The 6,524-nt window shown below is 37.5% G+C and overlaps 1 long non-coding RNA gene and 1 pseudogene across 1 annotated transcript; one reads left to right on the top strand and one right to left on the bottom strand.

Annotated features, from left to right (window-relative positions):
• The first annotated feature begins 2,165 nt into the window (after positions 1–2,165).
• LOC140849215 (olfactory receptor 7A17-like) lies at positions 2,166–3,034 on the top strand (annotated as a pseudogene).
• A 448-nt stretch (positions 3,035–3,482) lies between these two features.
• Positions 3,483–6,036, bottom strand: LOC140846173 (uncharacterized). Its single transcript, XR_012125087.1, has 3 exons — positions 5,642–6,036; positions 4,668–4,710; positions 3,483–3,660 (listed from the first exon to the last, which is right to left on the bottom strand). It is a non-coding gene; the product is annotated as an uncharacterized lncRNA (long non-coding RNA).
• Between the last annotated feature and the right edge of the window lie 488 nt (positions 6,037–6,524).

Here is a 6,524-nt window from a genome sequence, read left to right as displayed (position 1 = left end):
GTGTTGTAGCTCTACCCCAGTGATGAATTTTTTATAAGTTTGTGCCTCTTTATCTCCTTCACCTGTGTCACCCAACCTCCCAACCCCTTCCCTATGTAACCATCAGTCTGTTCTCCGTGTTTATTAGTCTTTCTTTTTTCCTTGTTTTGTTTTTAACATTCCACATATTAATGAAATTACATGGTGTTTGCCTTTCTCTTTCTGACTTATTTCACTTAGCATAACACCCTCTAGGTTCATTCATGTTATCACCAATGGCAAAATTTCTTTCTTTTCTATAACTGAGCAATATTTCATTGCATATATGTACCACATCTTCTTCATCCATTATTTTATCTATAGGCACTTAGCTTGTTTCCATTTCTTGGTTATTATAAATAATGCTTCAATTAACATAGGGGTGCATATATCTTTTTCAAGTAGTGATTTTGTTTCCTTTATATAAATTCCCAGAAGTGGAACTTCTGGATCATATGATATGTCTAAGTTTAATTTTTGGAGAAACCTCCATACTATTTTCCATAGCGGCTATACCAGTTTACTTGAGAAGTACAGCATAAGGAATATAGTCATAATGTAAATATTTGTTGTGGTGACAAATGTTAACTACACTTACTGTGGTGAGCATATAGTAAAGTATATGAGTGTTGAATGACTACGCTGTATGCCTCAAATCAATCTGATATTCCATGTTTACTATACTTTAACAAAAAATTTTTAAGTAATTTTTAAAAATGAGACAAATATTTGCATGACATAAAGCACTCAGGAATAAATCATATGAAGAAAATTATTCAGTTGAAATGATGAAATCTCATGGCATGTGCCACAGTGTGCCCACTCTGTTGGTCACAAATGAGATCAAATCCCAAATTACAACACAAATGAAGAAAAGATTCACTGTAAGGGAAGTGAGAAAGTGACTCACCTCATCAGCTATCCAACCATAGAAAGACCAACTGGTCAAATAAATATAGAATGGGCACCAAAACAAATAAATCTTCTACTGTTTGATATTTAAAATAGCCAGCTTTTGTTGTGCTTTGTGTATGTCCTTTTGTGAATGAGTGGTTTATTTCCTTTGCTCAGTTTTCACTTGGAGTGGTCAATATGTAAAGTGTTTCACACTAAAAAATTATGACTTTCATCATTTGGATGAATTCATATTTTATCCTTTTTTTATTTGTGTGGCATGAATGGGATGTGATCAGGGTTGAGATACTGCCAGAACTAAGGATGCATTTCCTTCCTCACAGTCTCTCAGGGACCACCTGAGCTTATTAGTTTTTTCTTCCCCAGGTTCATTTCATTCCTCTGTTTCCCTCTATATGTATAGAATACATTGTTTAGGTGTCCTTAAATGCAGGGCAGAAAATGGATATACCAACTGGAACTCCAAGTTTATTTGTCCATGGAAGTTTATGATAGCAATTTCTGGGTACCGTTTCTAAATTCTTTAGGGGGTGCATACTAGATTGGAGCAGATTAAGTAGTATCCACCACTTAGAGCCTAAATTGTGTGAGAGGGAGGGAGACCATGGAAATACACACCAGGAGACTGTTTCTAAGACAACCACCTTCCTCAGGACCTTTGCACTGTCTATTCCTTCTCCCAGGCACACACTTACCAAGATAATATTGTCTCCTGCTCATTCTTCTTTGAGGTGTCTGTTAACCTGTCACCTCTCTGCAGTTCCTTGTTCAACTCCCCACAAAAAAATACCCCATCCACTCTCCTTTATACATGCATTATTTTTCCTTCATAGCATGTGCACCATCTAATATGTTATATTATTGTTTTATTTCTTTTCTCCTTCAGCATTACATCGTAGGAACTTCTGTTTTTCAGAATTTTATACTCTTCACAGTGCCTGGAACATGGTCTGTATTTAATATCTATTTCACAAATTCATGAAAAGTGTTCTCAATAAAACATTAGCACACATTATGTTTGAGGAATAGGTTAACAGTGGAAAAGGAATTCCTATAGAAATGGTACTGGGGGGCCCAGAGGGCAACAGAGAATACATCAATTATGGAGATTAATTTCTTAAGTCTAAAATAGCAATCAGCACTTATTCTAGGTTAATAATGCTTCCTTATGTGACAATTAGTCATTTCTTTTTTCTACTTCCTGAGTCATCTCTAACACATAGACTCAGGGAATGACACAGAATTTAAGGATTTCTTATTTTGAGAATTTTGGAGGAATCAGAACTGAAGTTCCTCATATTGGGGTTTTGCTCTCCATGTCCCTGGTCACTGTGTTTGGGAACCTGCTCTTCATCTTGGCTGTCAGCTCAGACTCCCATCTGCACACACCCATGTACTTCTTCCTCTCTGGCCTGTCCTTTGTGGACACCTGCTTCTTCTCCACCACCATCCCCAAGATGCTGCTGAGCATCCAGACCCAGAGCAAAGTCATGACCTATGCAGGGTGCACAAGCCAGATGTATGTTTCATACTCTTTGCAAGTCTGTGAGATTTCTTCCTGACAGTGATAGACTATGACCAGTATGTGGCCATCTGCCACCTTCTGCACTACACTGTCATCATGAATGTCCAGCTCTGCAGATTGCTGGTTCTGGTGTCCTGGATCATAAGGTTCCTGAATTCATTTTTAAAAGCTTAATGGTAACACGGGGAAGGCAGTATAACACAGAGAAGACAAGTACTGATTCTAAAGCATCTTACTACATGGATGGACAGTGACTGTATGTGGTGGAGACTTGATAATAGGGGAAGTCTAGTAACCATAATGTTGTTCATGTAATTGTACACTAATAATACAAAAAAAACCCAGCTTAATGGTGTTGGGTCTGTCCTTCTGTACTGACTTGGAAATACCCCACTTTTTCTGTGAACTCAATCAGATGCTCCAACTGGTCTGTCCTGACAACTTTCTTAATGACATGGTGATATACATTCATCAGCGCTGCTGGCTGGGGGTCCCCTTGCTGGCATCCTGTGCTCGTACTATAAGATATTTTCCTCCATTCATAGAATCTCATCAGTTCCAGGCCAAAAGCCATAAAACTGGAGAAGTACCCATGGTTGCTGGGGTCAAAACCTCAGAGTCAGAAATTGTGATTGTTTGATTGACTGAATGTAGTAGTGTTTCTTCTATGTATGTCCTGGAATTTCCATTTATTTAACTTGTTTACTCAACTTATGTAAGTGACTTTATTAGCTTTTTGCTCTCTCTGATATCCATTTTTCCCTTCATTGTTTTCTTACTTTCACAAATTTATTTCTAACTATGGATCTGAAATATTTGGTGATTTCCATTTATCTAATGAGACAACATGGATTTTTCTTGAATAATTTTCTCTCAAATGACTTATACCAAATTTTTCTTTTGCTTTTTTTATGAGAATCATTCGTTGTTATGCAGTGTACCACTGTAGTAAAAAACAATTCACATGATGACCAAGCAAATTATGTAATTTTATCATAGAGGAAATTCTGAGACCACTGTCCTCAGGTTCTGTGCTGGCATTCTTTTGCAGGTCACTATCTTAACTTCTCTTCCTAATCATCACACTTTAACACACTCACGTGCTTCATCCCAGCCGCTGTGGTTTTTCTTCAGTAGGACTTGCTCTCTTTCAGCTTGTCCACAAGTGTCAAGTGATTATCATCCTTGTCTGTTACTGATGTCTGCATGAATACACAAATTCAATAAAAATTTGATTATTTGGCCTTATAGCCAGAGTTTTAAAATATGATGAAGCATAATGGGAAGTTATACTTTTAATTGCTACTCAAAATACCTCTTTTCTACGCTACGTATGTACTCATTCATGTATGGAATACTGGTGTCTACGTGTAAAAGGATATATTCATTAGGTGAAGGATCACTTGCATACTTATCTTTTTCATTGATTTCTCTTCTTGTTTCTGCTCTGAAACTTTTGATGATGCTGTCCAATATGATTCCTCCCTCTAAATAAAATCCAACTCCCCTCTAAATGTTATCTTAACATTAAAGGGACAGTAAGTGTACAATATCAACATCATGGATTTCATCTCCATTTTTCTTGGGAATCTTCAATATTTATTGTTGAAGAATGACTCACATAAGAACCTGAGTCCGCATATCCAGCCATGTGACACAAGGTCACCATTTTTGTACACAAACGTGTGTTCTTCTACCTTTCCTAGGTATCTGCAAAGAACTTTCAGGTAGTTATTTTTAATATATTCACCTGAAATAGACTTGAATAACATGCTCAAGAATGTTAAAATATCAGGAAAAAAATCTCAAAGTAAGGAGGAGCTGAGTATTACAATTGCCCTTCGTTCTGTTTACTAAGAGCACTCTATCAGTCAGCTATTGTTCCATGACTCCTCATCCCGACATCAAATGGGTTCACAGAATGCCTTTATCATAAAGATGGACCGTATGGCAGGAAGGCGCTCTGGCATCCACTGGGCTCCTCGTGGGTCTTCAGTCACATGCTATTTCTACAGTGTGTTTCTAAAGCCATTCCATGGTGGCCTTTGTGGCTAGAGTGCATTTCTGTCTGAATATATGAATATATGGTCAGTCACTGTTCATGTATTTTTATACATAGCCATGATCCAATATATGGCCCACTTACATATGTAAGTTAATCTATCTTACAGAAAAAAAAAATGAGTTTATCAAATGTGAATGGACTTACTTCCATTATTCCTATATCCATATTTGAAACTTTGCTTTCTTCCCTGTAAGAAGAGAATTCCCCATACGTGTTTACGGATCAGCTACTTGTGCTCTAGATCCTACTCTGAGCCACACACCTTTAGATTTTTCTCATTTTAACTAATTTCTGAGAGTGTAATGCATACAATAAGCAGTACATTTTTAAATGCACAATTTGATGAAACAGAAGAGCCACTGAAAAATTGAGCTTATATTTTTAGGTAATTTGAGAAAGTACGCAAACTTTTGCAGCTCTGTTATGGATTGTAAGTAATTTAACCTCCCTGAACTTCAATTCCCATATATATAAAGGTAATATAGGTAATCAACTCTTCCTTCAATGATATTATGAGGTGTAAATGGAATGTGTGAAAATACTTTGCTGATTACCTTTCAAAAAAATGTTCAAATGTAACAGGTGTGTATATGTATATGTGCATACATTTGTACGTATTTTTCTTTCAAATAAGGACATTCACACAAATATCCCCACACACAGGCTCATTTATAATCTCATTAATATGTTGAAAACCCCTTGAGAGAATGTTGGAAAGAAATGAAAAGAAGGAAGGTTCGAATTAACATGAAAAGGAGTGTAGAAATTTTGACACAAAGTCTTAGAATGGGTGACCTAAATTTCCATGATTTACTTTTCCTATCTTAATGCCTTAAAGGTCTTAAATTCAGAACCACATATATGTTTTTGTCATGGGAAATTCTCAATAACAACTATTAGTGCCAAATATGACCAAACTGACTTTGGATTTCTTTTTTTACTTTAAGTGGAACTTCAACACAAAATATCCTGCACAATGACAGCTAAATGGATGAATGGAGGGACTTAAATTCAGTTCCTTAAAACAAAATTGTATTGGATGAATGTACTAGAATCCTATTGTAGCTCTAAAATATCACCATGCTAGTGGCTTAAAATAAGCAAATGTATATTCTTACAGTTCTGGAGGTCAGGGCCTGAAAGGGGTCTTGTTTGTTTATGATCAGGAAGTCTGCAGATCTGGGTTACTTCTTGAGGCTCAGGGCAGTCTCTGTTCCCTTCCTATTCCAGCTTCTCTAGGCCGCCTGCATTCCCTGGCTCGTGGCCCTTCTTCCATCCTGAAAGCCAGCAGTCTGACATTTCCAAATCTCTACTTGACAGTGACTCTTCTGCTTTCCTCTTCAGTGTCTACAGACAATTGTCCTTACCTTCCACCCACCAGCATGATCACACTTCTGTAAAGACAGCTGATTAGCAGCCTTATTCCATCTGATAACCTTAATCCTCCCTCACTATAAAAAAATAAGATATTCAATGGTTCTGGAGATTAGGATGTGAACACCTTTTGGAGGCTCTTATTCTGCCTATTACAGTCTATTCAGGAGCATATTATTTGGTGTTACTCAAGAGCCTTGTATGAAGGAATCAAGCACATAATTTATCACAGCCTCTGGGATGAGTGAATACCATTTTCCTTAACAATCACATGTAGAGATTAATTTTGGTGGAGAAGACTTAACACTACCTACACCTGACTCAGGGCCACAGCCTTGATGTTCAAGGAGCCAAAGACCAGGACCCAGAGCACTGACATCACTCAGGAGCTCGTGTAAATGCAGGGTCTTTGGACCTACTGGGACTTATGGAATCAGGATCAGAGTTTGAATTAACTTCTGGGGTGACCCACAAGCACATTAAAATTGGACAAGTGCTGGTCTAGAATCAGTTTCTCATCTTGTGTTGGCATTTACAGGAGGATGATCATTTGGGTTGGGCACTGTCCTGTGCCTGTAGGTGTTTAGTACATCCCTTCACACAAGGCCAAACATCCCCAGGGGCAAA

This window comes from Manis javanica, chromosome 1 (assembly GCF_040802235.1).
Source record: "Manis javanica isolate MJ-LG chromosome 1, MJ_LKY, whole genome shotgun sequence".
NCBI lineage: Eukaryota > Metazoa > Chordata > Mammalia > Pholidota > Manidae > Manis > Manis javanica.
The sequence above is the reverse complement of the archived record's forward strand: the minus strand, read 5'-3'. Positions and strand labels throughout refer to the sequence as shown.